Source organism: Eriocheir sinensis, unplaced genomic scaffold (genome assembly GCF_024679095.1).
Source record: "Eriocheir sinensis breed Jianghai 21 unplaced genomic scaffold, ASM2467909v1 Scaffold780, whole genome shotgun sequence".
NCBI classification, from domain to species: domain Eukaryota; kingdom Metazoa; phylum Arthropoda; class Malacostraca; order Decapoda; family Varunidae; genus Eriocheir; species Eriocheir sinensis.
In genome coordinates this window covers 149,957-175,597 of record NW_026112143.1, presented here as the reverse complement: position 1 = coordinate 175,597, position 25,641 = coordinate 149,957, and the positions used below count along the sequence as shown (strand labels likewise).

The 25,641-nt window shown below is 46.3% G+C and overlaps 1 pseudogene; it reads left to right on the top strand.

The window, feature by feature from the left end:
• LOC126994365 (omega-amidase NIT2-like) overlaps positions 1-25,641 on the top strand; it is a 47,947-nt pseudogene that overhangs the window by 4,086 nt on the left and 18,220 nt on the right.

Genomic DNA, 25,641 nt, shown 5'->3' with positions numbered 1-25,641 from the left:
GGAACAGGACGTTTAGGGAACTGGCCAGACGTCCTGGGGACGGATTGAAGGGCTGCAGAATGTAGGGCATCAATGAAATAGGATACAGCCTCGTCAGAAGTTCCAAAGTCAGCCAACGGACGAAGAGAGGATCTAAGTTCCGTAAATCGCTGCCAGTCTGCTTTATCTAGACGCCAGCGAGAAAGGCGTGACTGTGGTACAGAATCAAAGCGTTCCAATAAAATTGGAAAGTGGTCACTGCTATACAAGTCCGGTAAGACCCGCCAACGAAAATCAGGAAGAGAATTAGAAATGCAAAGTGAAAGATTTATAGAGGTAAAAGTACCAGTCTGGCTATGAAAATGTGTCACCTCCCCAGAGTTTAAAATTTATAATCCCTGATCCTCAATAAAAGAAGCAACTGAAAGTCCGCGTGGGTTGGTAGCACCATCATCCCACAACGGATGGCGACCGTTAAAATTCCCTAATAAAAGTAAAGGCGAGGAAAGTTCCTGCACCAGGTCGTCAAGATCGTGTCTGTCAACAGGAACACCGGGAGGGAGATAAAGGCTACATAATGTATAAAATTTGCCCAAATAAACCTTAACAGCAACAGACTGCAACGTCTGTAATGGGACATAGGGGATATCACAGCGAACGAATATGGCGGTGCCACCATGGTGGCCCTGTCTAGGATTAGGGATACTGTAAACGGCACGATACCCAGGAGGACTAGAGTGAGTGTAGTCTCCGAGCATTGTCTCCTGTAAACAAAGGCAAGCAGGAGAAAACCGAGATATCAATGCTCGGAGTTCCTCCCACGAGGCCCATAGGCCTCTACAATTCCACTGGAGGAGTAGGAAGATGTCTATTTTCGAGTGCGCTCCAGGCGAGCCCCTGAAAGAGACTGCCTTTTACCCACCTGATTCGGTCCGGTAATACGACGAGAAGAGGAGACTGGGACCCCAGAGAAGCCGGGTCGAGGGACCTCGAGCTTTCTCCCAACAAAGGAACCTGCGCCCCCTCCGGACGCCGCACTACTGGAGCCAGACCGCACACCACTCCCCGAAGCTACATGCTCGCGGGGAGGATTCCCAACACTATATCCAAGGGATTCCTCAGTTTCCATATCCCGATCAGGAAAACCACTAGAAGCAACAGGAACTGGAACAGAGGGGGTCTCAGTAGGCTCAATATGAGCCTCCGCATCTTCCTCCATGGGCCTATCCTGAGAGACCCCAGAATCATGTATACCTACAGTAATCTTAGTTGGCGGAACAGATTCAACTGAATCTGTAGAACCGCGATGTCGCTTCTTCATACCTCTGGCGGACTTCGGCGAAGCAATGTGAGGTGCATGTACATCAACATGCATCACCTGGGACGAGGCCGGAGAAGCTCCATCAGAACCTGGAGGTGACTCGACAGAATCACAGGACAAAAGGGAAAATCTATGATGGGACATAATAGCAGTAGCTTCAAAGGGCGGGAGGAAACCGTAGAGGACACCTGAGCAGCGGGCTGGGCAGAAGAGCGAGTGCCTAGCGATGAGGTGTACGTCTTTGCTCCAGTACCGGCCTTCTGGCGGTAGAGGAGTTCACGGCGCGCACTACCAAGGCTGATAAACTGACTATTTGCAAGTTGCAAAATATCCTGTTCCAGGTGATATCGTGGGCACTGTCTGGAAGACAACTGGTGAGCATCCTGGAAATAGAAGCAATAAGCATCTGACTCACATTCCGCCGTGGAGTGTGAGCCTAATGCAGAACAATTACCCCACCGAGAAGGCTCAGTGCAGTATTTCTTACCATGACCAAACCCGTAACATGAAAAACACTGTAGAGGGCGGTCAACAAAAGGCTTTACCCGAAGATGGAGGGGGCCAATACTGACACGGTCAGGGAGGGTAGAACCAAAAAAGGTGAGAAGTATCATGTTATCTGAACCCTTCATCTTGGACACCTTATGAACAGAACTAGGGCACATCCCAAGTATTTCCTCCTCAGATAACTCATAGAGGTCATGATTATATATACTGCCTTTACTATAATTGAAGGTATGGTGTGCTTTGACCGTTTCAAACATGTTGTCAGCAGGGCATGGTAGATGTTGCAGCATTTTAGCTTGAGTAATATCTTTACCCCTGACTAACACTCCCTTCCCATACTTTTTCAGATTCCCCTCAGGGATCGTGCCAATTTCTTTGGCGAGGTACCTAGCAGCATGCATGAAGTTGCCACGCCCATTCCTATAGTATGCAACAAACCAACGAGGGGGAGGGACCTGGCTATCCCTGGGAGTTGGCTCTAACAAAGCGTCTTCGAAGAGGTTCGGGACATAGTCCATGTCACTGTCAGAAATATTGGAAGAACGGAGAAGTTTCGCTTGAAATCCAGCACCTGCGATAGGCAGAGTCGCAACAGCATCACACGCCGACTGGGCTTCAGCCCTGGAAGCAAAGGTCACATAGCATCTGTTTGACTTGAAGTCTCCATCATAAATGAGACGGATACGAAGGACTGTGCCAAATGGCTTGAGTAAGGAGTGCAAGGCACGGTAGGAAAACGATGGATCGATATTCACCATCTGAAGTGCGTCCAGCTTGGAAGAGGGACGCACATCAGAGTTACCCCCGGAATGGGAGGCAGCCTTGTCAGACACACGTGGACTTTTGTGTCGCACGGACTTGTTTTGGTCAGCCCCTCTAGGAGGTAGGGACTTTCCAGCGGCACCACCTGGAACGGTGAAATGCTCCACGGTGGCGACGAGAGAAGGCCGTGTAGGGGTAATCGGGGACAGGCGGACGTCAGGGAGAGAGGCAGGCCGAGGGAAGGGAAACTTACCTATACACAGGGAAGGTGTTTCACTCCCCCACACCCCCACCCACCACGGAGCCCAACAAGGGGAGGCTGAATGTTGGGGCCAAACCGCACCCAACAGCCCCAGGGGTAATGGGAAAGTATACGCATCCACTGCCAGGTGTTTAACGGCGGCCGCGGGACCGTTGCGACCGCCCACCCGGCAATGACTACTTGACTCTACCCATCGCATGACCAGCCGATTGATTCAGTGGGGCCACACTGAACCACCCGTCTTACCCCAACCCTCCCTCCAAAGGAGCATGTTGCCCACCGAGGGGAACTACACCCTGCCCCACGGTGGACTCAACCCCCAGATGAGAGGGCAAGGGGAGTATACGGGACGCCACGCACGGCAAACACGTGGGGAGACAGTAGCCCTGCCCTAGGTGGTAAAACGGCAGGGCGGGCGAAGGCAACATCACCAGTAGGTCTCCTCTACCGGTGACGAGGGGGGAGCATTTGGTCCACGAGGCCAACGGACATCGAGCCCTATCGAGGTGGGCAAGCCACCACGGTAGGTGGTACCGCCGACCTCGCTTCAAGCCCCGTCACCACGACAAGGTGACTCCCCTTCGACGGGGAGAAACTCTATTGGGTAGGGGAGGTGGTGTGGAAAACGACGGGTAAGGGGAGAGGGCTAGGAGTGGATGGGCAACGGTGGGGAAGGCCCGGAAGGGAGTGGTTGGGTAGGAGAGGGGTAGGGAGCCAGAGACCAGGACTGATTAAGAGGATAAGGGCGAGGTGTGCATGAGAGGGCAGGACACGAGCGAAGGGAATAGCGAATCAGGAAAGAATGAAAAAAAAAAAGCCTAGATTAGCCTGTTTTCAAGGGAAAAAAAGACAAGGCGCCAAAGTCTCAGCCTAGAAGCCAAGATCTAGTAAAAAAAAGCCAAGAAGTGGCAACGCTGGTACGAACAAAATCAGTGAGGCTAGCCAGCCTTCAGGCTGCTATAGTCCATCGACTTAACTTGAGCCCTGTGGCTTGGGCCGGGGAAACCTCCATTGTTTACAGATCTAGCGATGACCTGCGCATGACGATCTGTCTCACTGTTAGTCTGTACGTTATCTATTTATGGAATATATATTCATAGTACGACTGCATGATGAAACAGTATAGTCTGTTCATGCGTGTGGCGAGGACGTTGAGATCTCAGAAAGTTTCACGTATCTTGGTAGCGTAGTTCATAACAACGGTGAGTCTGGCCAGGAAGTCTTACGGCGGATTGGTCTGGCCCACGGTGTTATGGACTCGCTTAACACGAGTATATGGCGTTGTCGATACCTGTGCAGAAGGACAAAGATCCAGATCTTCAAGTCCATTGTGCTCCCTGTCTTACTCTACGGTTGTGAGACATGGACACTTAATGGGGACTTGGAGAGGCGGATTGATGCCTTTGGTAATAAATGTCTACACAGAATCATGGGATATCGCTGGAATGACTTTGTGTCCAACCGGCAACAAATCTGTGAGACTGATTCGACATATATTACCTGCATAGTCCGTCATCGCCAACTCCGGCTATACGGGCACGTGGCACGTTTCCCGGAAGCTGATCCTGCTCATCGGGTTGTCTCTGTAAATGACAATCCTGAATGGAGGAGGCCAAGGGGACGCCCACGGAGTTCGTGGGTTGAGCAAGTCGATATATCCTGCCGGGAGGTACTCGGGTTGGGAAGGGGGCCTGCATGGAGACTCGCCCGGAGGGACTCCCGGGCTTGGCGTCGTAGGGTGGGCGAGGCGACGCGCCCCCCGGCGTATGCCCCCATTTATTGATTGCTGATGTTATGAAAGGCTTGGGGTCAGAGGGAAAGAAAGCATCGCGTCCAAGGGCTCAAGTTAAAATTGATAGACTATAGATGTGCAATAGCCTTTTTATCATAATAATACAATAACATAAGAAAAGTTAGCATATAATAAAATATGCAGTAATATGAATCATAATAAAATTTATATTGCTGCATATCATTAAAATCCAATGTGAACAAATAGTACGTATTATGATACTGATAAGTAGGTTATTTTTTGGTTACTTGCCGAGGGCCGCATTAAACTTCTTTGAGGGCCGCATGCCCTCAAACAGTGAGTTGAGCACCCCTGATTTAGACCATTAGTGTATGATTATTCAGTATGTTTGATCCTCTTCTATCGTTTATTCAAACTGCTTGTGACTGGTGGTTCAGTCACTGGTGCAGTGCAGTGCAATGATGTGAGTACATGACTGTTATGCTGCATAGTGCTGGTGCAAGCATGTGGTCACTACCCTGCACAGGGGACTAGAGCTCACTCTAAAATGGACTTCATTAATTAATTTTGTTCAATCCATTAATATAATCCATGTTTTAATGCTATTTGTATATGGCTGATCACTTTACAACCATTTTTTAACAAAGTAACCCAGTCCTGCAGTGAAGGACGCCTGTAACATATTACGACCTTCATGAATGTACACACCTGTCTTGGGGGGGATGCACCTTGCTGCCACCTTCAAGGCATAGACCTTCATGAATGTACACACCTGTCTTGGGAGTGATGCACCTTGCTGCCACCTTCAAGGCACAGACCTTCATGAATGTACACACCTGTCTTGGGGGGGATGCACCTTGCTGGAACCTTCAAGGCATAGACCTTCATGAATGTACACACCTGTCTTGGGGGTGATGCACCTTGCTGCCACCTTCAAGGCATAGACCTTCATGAATGTACACACCTGTCTTGGGGGGGATGCACCTTGCTGGAACCTTCAAGGCACAGACCTTCATGAATGTACACACCTGTCTTGGGGGTGATGCACCTTGCTGCCACCTTCAAGGCATAGACCTTCATGAATGTACACACCTGTCTTGGGAGTGATGCACCTTGCTGCCATCTTCAAGGCACAGACCTTCATGAATGTACACACCTGTCTTGGGGGTGATGCACCTTGCTGCCACCTTCAAGGCACAGACCTTCATGAATGTACACACCTGTCTTGGGGGTGATGCACCTTGCTGCCACCTTCAAGGCACAGACCTTCATGAATGTACACACCTGTCTTGGGGGTGATGCACCTTGCTGCCACCTTCAAGGCACAGACCTTCATGAATGTACACACCTGTCTTGGGGGTGATGCACCTTGCTGCCACCTTCAAGGCATCGACCTTCATGAATGTACACACCTGTCTTGGGGGTGATGCACCTTGCTGCGACCTTCAAGGCACAGACCTTCGTGGTTCATATGGTTGGAGTAGGTAGGAAGACACCTACCGAACGGGCGCAAGCCACTCCCGGTGAGATATATATGGGGAGTGAGGAGGGTGCTGAAGCCCTCCAAAGACCCTTCCCATTACCTCACTAACCGTTTCCCTATGGTCTCATGAACACCAGAGAGTAATTCAGCATGCTCTCTAAAGCCAGATCCTCTATCCACACCACACTACATACCCTGCATGGGGGACCACAAATTGCCCCAGGGAGGACTCCCCTTCTGGCTGTCGACCTGAGAGGTGTCTTGATAACTCCTCGAGACTTTTTTTTTATCAATCTCTGCAACATTCGCGGTCCTCGTTCTAATTTTCATTCTGTGGAACACCATCTCTCCTCCTCTAAACCACACCTTCTCTTCCTCACCGAAACACAGGTTTCTGAGGCTACTGACAGCAATCTCTACTGTGTTCCCTCCTACTATCTCTATCCTAAATTTCAGTTCAGAGCTAGATGTTGCGTCTACGTGCGCAACGACATCACTTGTTCTCGTGCCCACGACCTTGAGTCTTCTGAATTTTCAACCATCTGGCTAAGACTTCACTGTCTATTACTAAATACATCTGTGCTGTTTATCTCTCACCTAACTCTACTGACTATATAAAATTCTTTGACTATATGAACTCTAAAGTGGAGCACATCTTGACCCACTCTCCCTTCGCTGAAATCTCCATCTTGGGAGATTTCAATGTTCACTACCAGCTTTGGCTTTCATCGTCTTTAACTGACCAGCCTGGTGAACAAGCCTACAACTTTGCCCTCTTCAACGATATAGAGCAGTTGGTTCAGCACCCTACAAGTATTCCTGACCGTCTTGGAGACCGGCCCAACATACGAGACCTCTTCCTTACTTCTAACCCTTGTGCTTACTGTCAAACTGTTAGGACATAAGAACATAGGGAAACTGCAAGAGGCCGGGTGGCCTACACAGAGCAGCTCCAGAATCCCCCCCACTACTCACGATGGGTGAGGTGTAGTTTCAAGGGTTACAGGTAGAGGCTTGATCCTCGTTATACCGGCGGTAATAGCCACGCATCCAGTACCCCGTCACCTTACTGCACCCACACCTCACTGCCACCTCTCATCCTCGTCCATGTAGCTATCCAGTCTACTCTTAAAACAAGCCACCGTCCCTGCACTAACTATGTGATTGCTGAGTCTATTCCATTCCCCCACCACCCTACTACTAAACCAATGCTTGACTATATCTCCTAAATCTATACTTTTCTAATTTAAATCCATTACTGCGAGTTCTATCCTGCTGGCTAATTCTCAGTACTTTACTTATATCGCCTTTGTTGTAACCCTTGACCCATTTGAATACTTCTATCAGATCTCCCCGCACTCTTCGGCTCTCTAGTGAATGTAAGTTTATATGTTGCAGCCTATTTTGGTATGGGAGGTTCCTCAGCCCCTGAATCATCTCGGTCATCCTCCTCTGAACTGATTCTAGCAAGTTGATGTCCATTCTGTAGAGGCAGCTCCTTTGACCTTAAGCTCCCGTGTATCTAACCCCACCTAATATCGCTGTCCATGAATTTATCTAGTCTATTTTTTAATGTGACAATTGTATTGGCACTCACCACGTGACTGCTAAGCCTATTCCACTCATCCACCACCCTGTTTGTAAACCAATTTTTGCCTGTGTCCCTGTTGAATCTGAATTTATCCAGTTTAAACTCATTACTTCGGGTCCTACCCGGTTCTCTTACCAACAAAACCTTATGAATGTCTCCCTTATTAAAGCCCTTCATCCATTTATAAACCTCGATCATGTCTCCACGCACCTTTCGCCTTTCTAGAGAATGCAAGTTTAACTGTGAGTCTTTCCTCGTATGGCAAGTTTCTCAACCCCTGAATCATCTTAGTCATCCTCCTCTGCACCGATTCTAACATTTTGATATCCATTCTAAAGTAAGGTGACCAGAACTGAACCGCATAGTCAAGATGAGGTCTAACTAATGCTAAATATAGTTTGAGAAAGACTTCGGGGCTTCTGTTGCTTACGCTTCTTGAAATAAATCCCAGTACCTTATTTGCTCGATTTCTAGCTTGAATTCATTGTGCCCTTGGACGGAGATCAGAGCTCATTAAGACCCCTTAATCCCTCTCGCACCCAGATCTGCTTATGAGAGTGTCATTTAAGTAATAGTTATATGAGGGGTTGTTCCTACCTACACTCAGAATACTGCACTTCCCTACATTGAACTCCATCTGCCATTTATCCGCCCAGTCATAAAATCTGTTGAGTTCACCCTGGAGAATACTAGCGTCCTGATTCGACTCAATTACTCTACCGATCTTGGTATCATCTGCAAATTTACTAACATCACTACTAATTCCTGTACCTAAGTCATTGATATAAATAATAAACAAAATTGGACCTAATACCGAACCTTGTGGGACGCCACTCGTAACACATCCCCAGTCAGATCTTTTACCATTGATTTGCACTCTTTGCTTCCTATTGCTAAGCCACGCCTTGACCCAGTTCAAAACTCTACCCTCTACTCTGTGAGCCTGTAATTTAAGCAACAGTCGTTGATGAGGAACTTTGTCAAACGCTTTACTAAAATCAAGATAGATTACACCATAATTTTCATCTCTGTCAACCGCCTCAAATACTTTATTGTAGAAGGACAAGAGATTGGTGAGGCATGACCTACCTTTTGTGAACCCATGCTGCGAGTCGTGAATTAAGCTATGTTTCTCTAAATGCTCCCGAATGTTCCTGGCTATTATGGACTCCAGTATCTTGCCTACAACCGATGTTAAGCTAACTGGGCGATAGTTTGAAGCAACTGACCTGTCCCCCTTTTTGAAAATCGGCGTCACATTAGCTACTTTCCATAGGCTCGGCACATATTAGTATTTACCGACATCTTAAAGATGTCGGTTAGTGGGTCACTGAGTACATCACCTAATTCCTTTAATACCCTCGGAAATATCCCGTCAGGACCTGGCGACTTGTTCTTCTTAAGCTTATCTATCTCATCCTGAACTACTTGCCTGGTAATGATTATATCCCTCAATTTATCGCCATCCCCGCCCTCGTACACCTGAACCCTTTTCGGTATAGTCGTTCGATCCTCCTGTGTGAATACTGAAAGGAAGTAGTCGTTCAACAATGTGCTCATATTTTCGTAATTTTCTACTAGCTCCCTGTGTTTGTTTTCAGCGGTCCAATTTTCTCCCTTGTTTTGTTCTATACATCTGAAAGAAGCCCTTAGGATTACTTTTCGCCTCATTTGCTACTTTGATCTCATAGTTCCTTTTTGCTATCCTGGTGTTTTTCTGAAATAATCTAGATAGTTCGACGTACCGGCCCCTGAGATGTGTTTCACCATTCTTTATTTTCTGATAAATTCCCTTCTTTAACCCAATCTCGTGTTTTAGTCCACGAGTCATCCACTTAGGATCATTGTTTTCTTTTCTAAGTGTTCGTTGTGGTATATGCTGTCCTTGCCCCTCTACTATTACTCTAACTAAGTTATTGTAAGACATTTCTAACTGGTTCTCCTGGCTCTCCAATCCGCAGTTCTGGCCCTCATGAATTCCTAAATTATCCCAGTGTACCCCTTCAAGATATCTTCGAAGCTCCTCGTAATTTGCTCTTCTGAAATCTGGCACTAACACTGGGTTTGGTTCGCGGGTTACCGCCCAGTCTAAGCTAAAACGAATCGTTCTGTGGTCACTATTTCCTAACTCTCCGCCCACCTCCAACTCAAGTAGCAAGTTCCCATTATTGGTTAGAACTAAGTCTAATATGTTATCTCCTCTGGTAGGCTCAGTAACTACCTGCTTAAGGAAATTATCTTGTATAACTTCAAGAAAATCCTCGGCTTCCAGGTCACCCACTAGGTCTTCCCAGTCGATATTCCTATAATTAAAGTCCCCCATTACGCAGACATTTCTACTCCTACTCGCCCTGCCAATCTCTTGTAGTAATATACTCGTGTCCTGCCTGTTAAGGTTATGTGGCCTATACAGAACTCCTAGAGTTAGTTTTTCTTTCCCTTTGTAAACGTCCACCCAAACTGATTCTGAATCCATGTTAATTTTGACTGAATTGTTAACTAAACATTTAAGTGAGTCTTTAACATATAGTGCAACTCCACCTCCCTTTCTGCCCCTTCTGTCTTTGTGAAACATCTGATAACCCGTTATTTCAAATTCTGATCTAAAATTTCTATTGGCAGTGTCTATACATGTCTCAGTGATCGCTATTATGTCTAAATTTTCTGAACAAGCTTCACCCCTTAGTAAGTCTATCTTGTTTCTGAGGCTCCTGCTGTTAGTATAGAAGATTCTTAGCCCGTCCTCTGTTACTCCCCTATAATTACTTCTAAGCTGCCTGGTTATATTATGAGCTAGATGTCCTCTCCAATTACTCCTCCCATTGCTCCCATTACTCCTCCCCCCCTCGCCTATACTAAAAAATCCCTCAGGGTACCAAGTGCTCGCTCAAGGGAGTCTGAGAGAGCCTCAACACCCTTGAACGTCAAATGTACCCCGTCACGGGCGTAGAGGGCGTCGTTGCCAAAGAAGAGGTCCCAATTGTCGACGAACAGCCACCCATTGCGCTCGCAGTGCTCTCTCCGTTGGGCTCCTCCGATCACAATCCTATTTCTGTATCCTGTCCTTTCGCCCCTGTACATCCTCTGGACCCACCGAAGAGGCGATGCTTCTGGCATTTTGCTTCAGCTCGGTGGGACGACCTGAGGATGTACTTTTCCGATTTCCCGTGGAATGATTATTGCTTCCAGGAGAGAGACCCCTCTGTGTGTGCCCAGCGCATCACAGAGGTGATTGTCTCTGGAATGAAGGCATACATTGCACGTTCTTTCTCTACTCCTTATGCTAAAAAGGGTTGGTTTAATCATGCTTGTTCTCGTGCTATTAAAGCTAGAGAGGCGGCGCATAAAAGGTACCAGAGCCTTCGCACTCCTTCTAACCATAATCTTTATATTTCTGCCCGGAATCGTGCCAAATCTCTTCTCCGACTTACCAAAAACTCCTTCATCAATAGAAAATGCCAAAACCTTGCTTTCTCTAATTCTTCCCGTGACTTCTGGCATCTAGCCAAAAATATCTCCTCCAATTTCACTTCGGGAAGTGTAGCATTCTGAGGAATTCTGTAGGAATAATCCCTCACACAATTACTCCTTAAATGACATTCCTCTGAGCAGGCCTGGGCTTGAGAGAGACTTAGGAGTCCTATTGAGCGCTGACCTCCGTCCTAGGGCTCAATGCATTCAGGCTAAAAATCGGGCAAACAGAGTACTTGGTTTCATCTCAAGGAGCGTAAGCAATAGGACCGCTGAAGTCATCCTCAAACTTTACTTAGCACTAGTTAGACCTCATCTCGATTATGCAGTTCAGTTCTGGTCCCCCTACTATAGAATGGATATCAAAATGTTAGAATCTGTACAGGGGAGAATGACAAAGATGATTCAGGCGAAGGTTGCAAGGAGACTTGATCGAGGTCTATAAGTGGATGAAGGGGTTTAATAACGGGGATGTCAATATGATTTTGATAGTAAAAGAGCCAGGTAGGACGCGTAGCAATGGTTTTAAGTTAGACAAATACAGATTCAACAAAGACATAGGCAAAAATTGGTTCACCAACAGAGTGGTAGATGAATGGAACAGGCTTGGGAGCCATGTTGTGGGTGCCAATACCATAGATACATTCAAGAAGAGTTTAGATAAAGCCATGGATGGTGAGGTAAGGTGGGGTTGAGTGTACAGGAGCTGCCTTGTATAGGCCAACCGGCCTCTTGCAGACTCCTTACGTTCTTATGTTCTTATTGAAATGGTGCTACATCCTCCTTGACAGCTAAATGGTACTACATCCTCCTTGACAGGTAAATGGTACTACATCCTGCTTGACAGCTAAATGGTACTATATCCTCCTTGACAGCTAAACGGTACTACATCCTTCTTGACAGCTAAATGGTATTACATCATCCTTGACAGCTATATGCAACTATATCCTCCTTGACAGCTAAATGCAACTATATCCTCCTTGACAGCTGGATCTGGATCTGGATATATGATGCGCAGGGCACCCGTACAGGTGCATAACACGCATAATTGTGAATAATTGGGAAGTGAATCAAGTGTAATTTTTTTTTTTTTTTTTTTTTTTTTTTTTACGTCGCGGCCTATAGCGCCGGTAGGCTTCTTCCCGGTAGGGCCTGATGGTCGGCCCAAGGCTTCTTCCCGGTGGGTCCTGATGGTCGTCCCAGCCCGTTCTGGCGCAGGCGAGTGTTTATAGTGGCGCCATCTTGCATTGGCTCATGCTGCCCTCCCGGAGCTCATCTTTAATCCTAGAATCTAGAGTCCGGGTTGATAGGTGGTCTTCTGGACAGCATGTGGGTAGTTTTAAGCCACTCGGCGGCGGCTGAAAAATCCCAGCTTGGTGGCACCGAGCGGGGATTGAACTCGCGTCCTCCTGAACGCGGTGCTGTTACTCTGTCGATTCAGCCACCGCCTTTAAGTGTTGGTGTCTTGTGGTGACAAGTGATTGTGTATTTGTTTTCTGAATGAGTCATTTGTATCGCAGTCTAAAATCTGATGAGGGAGGTTGTTCCAGTCACGTATGGTGCGTGGAAAGTATGAGTGCTTGTATGCGTCAGTGTTTGTGTGATATGTTTGGTATTTATGGATGTGTGTGTTACGAGTACGTTGACTGTTTGCATTGTGTAGGTATGTTTGTGGGTCAATATGAGTGTTTGTGATCTTGTACATAAGTGTAAGTCTGTGTGCTTGTCTGCGTATGAGAAGAGGTTCCATGTTTATCTGTTGTTTCATCCGTGTTGTGATGCCAGGCGTTCGAGTGTAATTGTTTGTAATGAACCTAGCCGCCTTGGTGTTGATTTGTTCTAACCTATCAATGTTTAAGTGTGTGTAAGGATCCCACACCGTGGAGCAGTATTCCAGTGTTGGTCTCACAAGTGTGTCAGAAGCTATGTGTTTAATGTCAGGTGTGCAGTTATGTAAATTCCTCCTCAGGAACCCCAGCGTTCTGTTGGTTGTGGCACTGATATGGTCTCTGTGAGTGTTGAACTTCAAGTTAGTTGAGAGATGGATACCAAGGTACTCGTGTGTGTGAACTGATTCTAAATCTGAATTGTGGAGAGTGTAAGTGTGATGGATGAGGTTGTGCGCTCTGGTGAATCTTAATAGTTTGCATTTGCTAAATGCAACTATATCCTCCTTGACAGCTAAATGGTACTACATCCTCCTTGACAGCTAAATGATACTACATCCTCCTTGACAGCTAAATGATACTACATCCTCCTTGACAGCTAAATGGTAGTACATCCTCCTTGACAACTAGGTGGTACTATATCCTTCTTGACAGCTAAATGGTTCTACATCCTTTTTGACAGCCTTGCGCATTGCTCTGGTCCAAATGGCTGTGGCCGAGGAGAAGACCAAGAACGTGGAGCGGGCCGTGCAGTTCATCGAGGAGGCTGCCGGCAACGATGCCCAGCTGGTGGTGCTGCCGGAGTTATTCAACGGACCCTGCAGCCTCAGTAAGGAGCTTTGCTTACATGAGTATGAAGTGATTTTTTTATTTTTTTATATATATTTATTTATTATTATTATTATTATTATTATTATTATTATTATTATTATTATTATTATTATTTTTTTTTTTTTTTTTTGGTGCTGCCTCTTGCGCTGGTAGGCTCTCTTGATTGGCCTTTTGGAATGCCCCAGTTCATTAGCAGGCGAATTCTGTTTATAGTGGCTGCCGTGATATATGCCTTTATGCCTGGCCCATGCTGCCCCTCAGCGCAGCACTTGAACGATGTCGTTCAAGTTTGGGTTGATTGAAGATCTGGGCTGCATGTGGGTGTAACGGTGTACCGGGGGGCATTTAAAGGGCGTTGATTAAGACTTCAGCTTCCTTAAGGCGAATATATTCTTAGCCTTTATGTACAAGGAGCGTCGGAGCGAGAGCGACTGCCGTTGTGTGTCAGTCGGACTCTCGTGAAGGAGTGACGAGTTACAGGTTGGAAAATAATTGTTACAATTGGTCACGTATGTCAAGGTGACTTTCAAGCTTGATGAAATGCTTTGTATACAAACTGAGACGGTAAACACTGACGGATGACATTCCTATAAGGTGGCGTGATCTATCTGTCGTGGGTTTTTTCCATTGACAATTGTATGCCTAATTCGTGGTGATACTAAATAATAATAATAATACATTGATATCCTACTATAACACTGCTCGGTCACCTACCAGTGATCGCGACCTCGCGATATACAAAAATCTAACTAGCAGTCTAGTTACCATTAACATACATAGTGGGAGTTTGTTAAGCAGACTGCCTATGATACAATTACAGTAAAACACTGGCTATGTAAGAACATATGTGCAGTTATAATATAAATAGGGAGAGGTAAAACACAACGTGTGTGACATGAAACATAAGAAATCTCTCAAAAGATAAATATAAGGACACATGTATAAGAAGCTATCAACTGGCATAGTTACAGACAATGAAACGTTCATCTAGCTCCTAAAAAAAATACAGTAGTGAAACATAGTACAATGTTAAGTATAGGAGCAGGGGAATGCCAGGTTTCTGTCATTTGACTTGCTTGAGAAAAGGAAAAACTACCTTGCCAGTGGCCTCCCTGCATCCAGTCGCCGTGTCTGCACAACCAAATAATCGTGCAGGACAGAGTTCCTCCTAATAAGGGAGCACATGACGACGAGACTGACGAACATCAGAAACACTGGTACAAAAAATCCAGGGTACAAGTAGGGGAGATGCAGGTATTCAGGCAGCGTTTCCTTCAGGGTTTCCGCAAACTCTGTTTTGTTTGCGAAAGACAATGAATTAAGGGAATTAGTCACATAAGAGATGCTGGAGAAGTGAATGTCATCGAGAGACCGTAGAGGAAACACTCGATGGGAAATATTGGCCGTGAAAACCAGACGGATCCGGGACGGGTACGTTGTTATGTTAGTGGAGCGGATATAGCATGCTTCCGCTATGGCATAGTGACCAATAACCCGTTGATAAGTGGTACCCTCCGGGCAGATGACCGATACATAGAAGGACTGAGGGAATTATAAATAATGCAGACCCTGAAAGTTCTTATGGAACAAAGGCGTTGCTGTTAGCTACATGTAAGGGCACAGGGCAAGAGCGTCAGACGCTTTCACGCGGGTGAGGGCGTTCTTGCATACCACTCCCCGAACTGGTAGGAAGGCAAAGAGAGACGTAGAGCAATAGCAGCGACTGAAGAGCGTCTCCCTGCAATATTGCAAGAGTGAGTAGCTACCCGTTGAATACAGAGCGAAATCCTTCGCGATTAGAACAAGAGACGGGGACGTGTCCAGGGCTAACACACTGTCCTTAGCTGAAAAAGGGAACGGGACAATTTCGTGTGCCTCAAACACGTCCGCCGTCCGAAATTGAACATGAATGATTATGGCATCGGGGGTGAGGCTGGACTCAATCAAGGGTAAAATATTGACTCATGTCTGGGTTGAATAAAGGTGTGAGGCTATAATTTTGATAGCCGATCTGGACAGTCGTTCTCAAATCGTGTAGAGGGAACAAGGCAGGTGTGACTCTACCGTGCGCTGCATCAACCATGTTGCTAATAACCTGCTGATTTGCCGTTGCGACAGAGTTAATGACGTTTCCCAATACATGCAAGGCCTGATCTAGGAGGAGAAACTGATTCACCTGGTCGATCTGCCTGACAACTATGTCGATAACTTCTACCATCTTAGTTGTTTGCTCTAGCAGTTCCACAATGTTAGTATGCAACCGCGTAAGTTTTCTACAATTGGCGTTGATCACCCTGCGATTTCGGGCAGCAAAGGAAAGTACATGAGCGTAGTGGTCCCGCAAATCGCGCACGTCTTCGTCGGTTGCCGTACCGAAGAGGAACTTTGAGGCGGACCCGACGATGTTGAGCAACCCCCTCTTTACCCGAGAGTGAACTGAGTGAAAACTATAATCCATGTCTACCTCATCAACTTTTCCCCGCAAGAACAGAATCCTATCCTCCAGTAGTTGAAAAGATTCAGAGAGTTGGTACTAGAAGGTGCCTTTGATTCCCTAATCTTGGTAGCCCGTATGGCGTCTGCCATGCCGAGTAGTTTTTCTGAGACTATCCTGATTGTGTCTGTGGTGTTGGTCAATGAAGTATATGGATATTTTACGAGGAACACATCTTCTATGAGGAAGACCTCTCCTATGTGTGCCGTGAGGGCACCAGGCTTCAGGTGGATGGGTGTTGTTGCAAGCAGGGAGCCGAGGAACAACAAGATGATCAGAAAACGCAACATCATGATCTGAAAGTGGTGGGAATGAAGTATTTAAACCCGTGGTCTCAAGTTATAGCTATGGGTTTTGGGATTATCTTGTTGAACATTTGACTCTGAGGGGGAATTACCAATATCAAGGTCCAAAGGTGAGGGAATTACTTTCAGACGATCACTGTGAACTTCTAGACTGACCCTACTATTTGACTCAAGAACCTCGAACCGATTTCCCCTGACATTCCGAACAACTCGGTAAGGACCCACAAATTTAGCCCCCAGTTTCGAACTCCTTTCCGCTTGCTTAATCATGACTGTGTCACTCTCTTTTAATTTCACCGGGAAGGCCTGTTTGTGTTGTTTTGACATCATTTCAACCTTCGTAGCTTTTAACGTACATCTAACCTCTGAGTGTATCTTGGAAAACATATGCATCTGCTGTTGTGCGTACCTATCAGTGTTGTAGAAAGGTTGGTGAGGTTTTGTTAGGAAGTCGTACGGAAGACGTTTCTCCACCCCATATAAGATGTAGTAGGGAGACTTCCCCGTAGAGTCGTTTACCGACGTATTTATGGAAGCGGCTATATGCGATAGCCAATCCTCCCAGTTATCGTGGAGATCGTTCACGATAGGCCTGAGGACCTGTAAGATATTCCTTTTAGCCCTCTCCGCCAACCCATTAGCAGCTGGGTGGTAAGCAGTGATAAAGGATTGCGTGATGTTAAACTGAGCGCATATTTCGCTCAATACTGAGTTCCTAATCTCGGTGCCATTGTCACTCAAAAAAATTCGAGGAGACGAATGTGGACACAACACGTGAGTCACGAGGGGCATGGGCCACGCGTGTGGCTGTCTTGTCCTTGAGAGGCGCTAGAACTAGAAACCTAGAGAACTGGTCGACGCACACCAATAAGAACGCGCGAACCATGTTGGCTCTGGGGGAGCTGTAATGAGTCTATATTAACAACATCCCATGGCGCCTCTGGTACTGGTTATTGTAACATAGGCGCTGGCCCTTTTACGGAACCCTTGTGCTTAGCACAAACGACGCAATGTGCGACAAGTTTTTCTACATCAACCCGTAATGTGGCCCAGTAGAATTTTCGTCTGGTGACAGATAGCATTTTGTCTTTTCCTGGGTGACCCGCAATGGGTGTGTCATGGACCAGCTTAAGCGTCACGGGGACGTATTTGTCTGGGATGACCAGTTGTTCTATAGGTACCGGTTTGGTTGGCCATGATCTACAAAGGAGGTTGTCCTCTGATAGGAAGAATTGTGAAAAGGGAACTGGCAATTCTGGAAGGTTTGTTTAGTCTCCCGACTCTTGGGCGTAAATTAACTTCTTCCACACCGGGTGGTCTCGCTGAGCAGTGTGTAGTTCAGGTGAAGTTAAGTTGTGGATGACCTCTGGAGTGGTAATCGCGCCTATTGAAATATTTCGAAATAAATCATCTGCGACCACATTTGTTTTCCCGGTGATATATTTTATCTCCGGATTGTATTCTTGGATCGTTAAGAACCATCTTGCCAGACGACCGTGTAGGTTTTTTCCCTTGAAAAGATCAGTGATGGCCGTGTGGTCCGTATACACCACAATTTTGTACCCCATCACTATGTCTCGAAAATGCTTCAGAGCCCACACAGTGGCAAGAGCCTCTAGGTGGGTAACAGAATAGTTCTTTTCCGGAGCTGTTAGTACTCGACTGGCGAACGCTATTACATGCTTTTTGCCGGACTTATCTGTTTGCATAAGAGCGGCTCCTAGTCCACTAGCCGAAGCGTCGGTACAAAGCTGAAAGGGGTCCTTGAAATCCGGAAAGACAAGGACCGGAGCCTGTGTAAGCGCTTTCTTTAAATCCTCAAAGCTCGTTTGTTGAGCTGGGAGCCACTGGAATGGTACGTCTTTCTTTAATAGATGGGTTAGGGGACTCGCGCGTGCTGCGAAGTCCTTTATGAAAGGCCTGTTATAACCTGCGACACCCAAGAAAGACCGTACCTTGTCCGAAGACGTTGGCTGAGGGAACTTGGTAATAGCTTTTATTTTGTCGTCCACTGTGTGGATGCCGAATTCGTCCACGACATGCCCCAAGAACTTGATCCGAGGCTTTAAGAATTCACATTTGGTGATTTTGACCTTTAATCCGACCTCTTGAAGTCTGTGTAGGTCTGCTTTTAGTGTTTCCATGTGTGCATGCACGTCTTTACTTGCTGTGATGATGTCGTCTAAATACACATAGACAGAGTTGCCCAGCAAGTCACCAAAAATACTGTTCATTGTCCTTTGGAAGGTCAGGGGAGCTCCTTTGAGCCCGAACGGCATCCTCGTCCACCCATAGTGGCCATGAGGCGTGCTGAAAGCCGTTATTTCACGTGACTCGGGAGCCATGGGGCAGTTGCCAGTAGCCACTGACCAGATCAAGACTCGTAAAGACTTTATTTCCTCTACCGAGACACATCAGAAGATCTCTAAGAATGGGAAGCGGAAAATGATCATCCATGGTTGCGTTGTTCACACGCCGGAAATCAATCACAGGACGATAAGAACCGTCTTTCTTTGGAACCAGAAACAAGGGTGAATTCCACGGGGAATTCGATTCTTTGATGACACCTTGTTCTAACATTTCAGAGATAAGTTGCTGCACAACCTCCCTCTGACTGTGGGGGAGCTTGTACGCATTGATATATACAGGATTTGTATTGGGTTTTAACTTAATGTGGTGTTCAGCACACGGCTGGCTTGTGACTCCTCCCTTCCTTCTACGCCTGCTCCCGGAGTTTGTTGGTGAGTTCTCGTGGCTTGGAGCTTGGAGGAGAACGGGCTAGCGAAGGCACAGGCGCGGTGGGGACCGCTGCCAACCAAAATGTAACGGTGTACCGGGGGGCGTTTAAAGGGCGTTGATTAAAACTTCAGCTTCCTTAAGGCGAATATATTCTTAGCCTATATGTACAAGGAGCGTCGAAGCGAGAGCGACTGCCGTTGTGTGTCAGTCGGACTCTCGTGAAGGAGTGACGAGTTACAGGTTGGAAAATAATTGTTACAATTGGTCACGTATGTCAAAGTGACTTTCAAGCTTGATGAAATGCTTTGTATACAAACTGAGACGGTAAACACTGACGGATGACATTACTATAAGGTGGCGTGATCTATCTGTCGTGGGTTTTTCCCATTGACAATTGTATGCCTAATTCGTGGTGATACTAAATAATAATAATAATAATAATAATAATAATAATAATAATAATAATAATAATAATAATACATTGATATTCTACTGTAACATGGGTAACCTTCAGACACTCGGCGATGGCTTGTAAAATCAGCGTGTTTCGGTGGGACTCAAACCTTGGTTCATGGGCTCACCACACCAGCACGCTGACCACCTGGCCACCGCCTCCCCATGTATAGAGAGAGATCAGTTCATTAGTGTTTCGGTGGGACTCAAACCTAGGTCCACGGGCTCACCACACCTGCACGCTGACCACCTGCCCACCGCCTCCCCATGTATAGAGAGAGATCAGTTTATTAAACATATTATATATATTTACAATACTGTTTGTTTTTTGTAACAGTTCAACAGCGTCGTCTCCACAGGTGAGAATCCCAATTACGTGGAGACCGTCCCCGGCGAGAGCACCGCCCCCCTCGGTGACGCGGCGAAGAAGTTTGGCGTGTTTGTGGTGGGCGGCTCGGTGCGGGAGAGGGAGGGCGACAAGATCTACAACACCTGCACAGTCTGGGGGCCACAGGGCAACATGTTAGCAAAGTACAGAAAGGTAAGTTATGTTCATTTAATTTTGGAAGCAATGGAGACGATGATCAAAGCTTCCGTCACAGTCCGAGATGTCCGGTGATCACCACAAGTGTCTCGTGCCCCTGACACTGATCTGCCACACCCACTCCTCCTCTTCCTCACACCCTTGCTTGTCTGTCTGTCATATGATTTTGGAGGAACTTGAGACAGTGATCGAAGCTTCTGTTCACACACAAGTGTCCCTTAAGACCTGTGCGCCTTGCGCCTGGTTGCCGTGCATCTGCCTATGTATCTACGCATGCAACACGCACGCTCAAGCATGCCTCTAGCTGCATGCTTCTTCCTCGATGGATGTGCATGCCTCTTTCTGTTCACACCTGGAGTGAAGCACACACTTCAGTCGTCAAGGTGTCTGCTCTGAACCAAGCAGTTGCTGCTGCCGCAGCTGGTCATTGCCGTCTCGAGTATAGAGAAGGCATGGCAGCTTGCTGGGTTCGTTGCCGATGAGTCATCCAAGTAAAGCCGAGTGTGTCCCGCGCTGTCCAACTAAAATGTTATTTTTTGTGTGTTTTAATGCATATTTTGTGTTAAAAATATTTTTTCTGTGATAAATAAAGGTTTTCCAACATCAATATCTTCGAAACATCATCAAATTAGACCTAAAATAGAGGAGAATTAATAATATATTGTATAAGGAGAGGGAGAAATATTCACATAAAAAATTATATAAATAGGCTACATTGACAGTCGTAACTGGGTAGACTCCTGTTATTTTCATTTGTCACCGTTTCTAAACATCTCTTTTGACATTCATAACGGTGTCGTTACTATTACTATATTCAACAAGCTGATCTTCCATCCCTATGCTAGGCAACTCAGTCACCTGCTATCTGGCAACTACAAGTTACATAGAGGTATTATTATTATAAACGTAAACTATTTCATTACTAATATACGAATATATCTTCCTAAAAAAATATAACGATAAATATACCATAACACTGAGATCCATGTGGCCATTATATTGATTGATAGTGCATTGTTGCAAGTAAACAACAAAGGAGAAGGGAGGAACGTGCCATCCCAACGACTATGCCTGAAGAACAAGCCTCCCATAACCCACTTAGCCAGTGGGGTATATCTTTGGCCGACTCGGTAAGGAGTGGCTCTCCCGTCACGCTGGTCGCGGGTTCAATCCCAGGCAGCCGGCGAATACCCTCTTCTGGTCTTGATATAATTTCTCGTGTGTTTCGATACACGCAAAGGACGTGTTGGGATATAGAAGAAAAAGAGAAAATAAGCTCTATGGGGACATTGTCTCTTCATTAAACTGGTGGCAGCGATGGGATCCTATCCTGCGATTCTGTTGAGTTTCCCCGAAGGGGTAACAGGGAGGATGGCCCATGCTCTCCGAGGGTAATAGAAAATGGGAGAGTTGGAGGTATATCTCTACGGGGACGTTGTGGAATAGTGTACCGACAGTGGTCACTATCTAAGGTCTCAACACACAGAAATTAATCTACATAGAGGGGAAAGTCGTGTAGTGCGGCGACTATGCCTGATCAACAAGCCTCCCATAACCCACTTAGCCAGTGGGGTACCTCTTTGGCCGATTCGGTAATGAGTGGCTCTCCCGTCACGCTGGTCGCGGGTTCAATCCCAGGCAGCCGGCGAATACCCTCTTCTGGTCTTGATTAACTTCTCGTGTGTTTCGATACACGCAGATGACGTGTTGGGAAAAAGAAGAAAAAGAGAAAATAAGCTCTACGGGGACATCGTCTCTTCATTAAACTGCCAGGAAAGAACGTCAGGATTTGCCGTGCCCCCGGAGTAAAAGCTCGCTCGTTTTTTGACGACCCACGTATGGATGAAGTGCTCGAGTGGGAACGTGATTTGACCATTTTGTGGATCGGCAGCAATGATATCACTAGTAGTATTGACCCAGCAATTGTTTTCAACCACATTAATGATATTTGTCACGCGATCGAAGAAAACTACAAGGATGTAGTGTATGAATGTCAAATTGAGCCTTCACTCCAACCCAGAAATCTTTCCCCTGACCAGTATAAGATAATTCAGTGCGGGATTACTAACCGAATTAAGAAAGACCTTAAAAACATAATTTTAACAACAAGCAATTTGCGGATGAGCTATCGGAGGACGGAGTCTATTAGAGCGAAGCCGGTCGAATGAGGATCGAAGAGAAATTCAAAAAGGTTATCCAGGGATTCATGGGAGAGGATGACTCCGATGAGTGAGGTGTAGGTACGGAATGGTAACAGGATACTGGACCGACGGTAAAACGAGGATCGAGCCTCAACCTAGGACCCCTGAACTACATCTTACCCATCGTGAAAAGTCACATTGTCAAAAACGGCCGAGAAACCACTGCCGGGGAAGTGGGGTTCATACGATCAATTAGTAGAAACCAAACCCCCGCCAGGACAAGACCCCACGGCCGATAGGCGGTTTGCAAGGGACATAGATGCCTTAGAGCAGGAAGTAAGTTGCCTCAAAGATGTATTAACCCGGCAGAATGAAGTTATTGAAAGCCTTGGGGCGCAGTTACAAAATCCCCCACGTCAAGTCACAGGGAATACCAAACCGCGAGACATCCTATTCTGGAGCTGAACCAACTACAAGGGCTCAATTCAACCACACAGCTCCAGATATTTTTTGAACTAGTCGAGCAGGTTAGCGACGACGATCTGAGAAGGGTGCAAGTAGCAAAGGGCGAGTAAGCTCTGAGCTAGCAGCTCTCATTCACAACCATCAGACCCAACATCAATGTATAACCTGGGGAATACCTTAAAAAGTTATTAAAAACAGAGTTCTCCACCGACGTGAATTTTGATGAGCATGGCAAGAAATAGACTCCCTAAAATAAATTCATTGATCGAGTGGAACATGAGCGTCAGTGGCCCGAAGCTACCCACGCATCCTCTCTATATAGAGTTAGAGAAGAGCGAAAAACGGCCACTGAATCACCACCTGCGAAATGTCCACCCAACCCTAACGATACGTCTAAACCAAATGCTACACCCACCGAATCCTCAGAGTTAGAACAACTTAAAAGGCAGATTAGGGACTGAACGGAACGGGTAGGACAATTACAAGCCTCAACCCGTCAGTCACGATCAGAACGATATTGCTCATACTGTCGGTCCCACACACATTTCTTGAGATAATGTTGGCGGAAACCGACGCGTGGTACTTGCTTCGATTGCAAGAAGTACGGATGCTGGCGTTGAAATAAAAAAAAACTGCCCAGGTCGATCAGCCAGCCGAACATGACTAACACAGGGACACACCTCCCCTATCATCAGTTTGGCTATTATCAGTAAAACCATGAGAGCAGTGGTAGACACGGGTAGTGGTCATACCCTTATCAAAGAATCGGCTGCAAATAAACTAGGGAGTGAAATAAATAAAAGACGCAACTTACCTCGTTTACGAGGCGTCACGGGTTCCCCCTCTCCGAGTTATTGGCATGGTTTGGTTAGAAATCGGGGTAGGTAGCGATCATGTACACAAACAATGGGTTCCAGTAGTCCCAAACAGTTACCTTGATGCAGAGCTACTGCTGGGTACTGACATCAGAGGGAAGGCTCATTTTCAATGGAACGGAAGGTTGGACGAGATAGTCTGGGGTAATGCTTCATACGTAGTTGGTCACATAAGACGACAGAAAGGGAAAGTAGAGAGAATACGAAGCATTCCCCTGCCCACGGCGACATCCCTAAAGGGGTAAATCCCACAAAGCCTCTTCATATGGAACGCTATACCTCACAATTTATCCCTATCCAGGTGAAGGAAAACCCAAATACCACCTTGCTGGTTCATCCTCAACCCAAAATCAGTCAAAACAGTTTACCGTTCTTAACTAAAGTAAAAGAGCAAAACACCATCTACCTTCCTTTCGTTAACAACACCAAAGCAGTAAAGGATTCAAACCGGGAACGCTATTAGGTTCATATAAATACCTCGACGACGAACCAGACCATGCGAGTGAGACGGCCGAGGTTATCCACTACCAGGAGATTCAACATGACCTCCTCCCAACCACCGATCAAGTGAACATCCAGGGTAGCAGAACAGTACGACTAGCAGAAATTATAAAACAGCAGAAATGGAACCATCTTACTCATGAACAAAAGGAGGAACTGAATTCAGCCATTCCAGACCACACCGAACTTTTCATTCTGGGCAAAAGTGAACTAGGGTTAATGGCAGGCCCCCCTGCGAAAATTAATGTAGCCGACCCGAGACCGAGTCGAGGCCCTAGATATCGTTACCCTGAACAGGCAAAAAAGGTGATAGCGGAAATGTTACAAGACATGGAGAATAGGGAGATCATTGAGAAGTCGACATCTGCGTGGCTTTCACCCATTGTCTTAGTGAATAAGCCTGATGTCTGGACTACCGACACGTTAACACGCACCTTAGTACTGATGTTTATCCCTGGCCGAGACTGGAAGAGCTAGTAGAACAAGCAGCGGGCCAGCAATTTTATGCCACCCTTGACATGCGTGAGGCTTATTTTCAAATTTTATTAGATGAAAACAGCAGGGACGTTACCACCTTCAGCGATGGCGTCACATTGTATAGATTCAGGTGACTACCGTTTGGCTTAAGCTGCTCCCCTGCGATTTTTTTCTCGCCATATGGCTACCCTCCTATCTCCCCTGCTTAAAGAAGGCTGGATTAAAAACTATTTGGACGATTTAATCATTTGGGCACCAGATTTTTCTACCTTAACAAGAAAGGTTTTTTCCCTACTCACTGAGAATGGCGTCAAACTAAACTTAAGTAAATGCGAATTTGGGAAGAAGGAAGTCACATTCCTAGGATACAAGATCTCAAAAAAGGGCAGCCGACCTAATCCTGAGAACGTAGAAGCTATCTTAAAAATGAAACTCCCAACTAAAGTAAAAGAAGTCAGGAGATTCTTAGGAATGGCCGGGTTCTATCGAAAACATGTAAATAACTGCAAAAATAGCCACCACTCTCACTAACCTCACTCGGGCCAAGGAAAGCTTCAATTGGAACGAACAATGTCAAACAGCTTTCGAGATACTTAAGGAATGCCTTGCTAATGCGCCAGTGCTAGCCAGAGCGCAAACTAACCAGCCGTTCATAATAACCACCGACGCCAGTAACACCCATGTAGGCGGAGTCATAAGTCCGATCCAACCATGCGGAGTCACCAAACCTCTCGGCTACTTCTCGAAGAAATTAAATCACACTGAGTGGCGATACTCCGCCACTGACAAGGAAGCACTAGCGGTCCTGCTTACCTGTCGGCAGTTTCACCATTATCTGTGGGGTACTAGATTCACCATAGTAACCGACCATCAACCCCTTACCAGTATTTTTAAAAGGAAGACCAAATCCGCGAGAATGAACCACTGGGTCTTAGAAATGATAGAATACAATTATGAGATACAGTATTTAAAGGGAAGTACAACTTCGTGGCCGACCAACTTTCAAGGCCAGTGCTAATC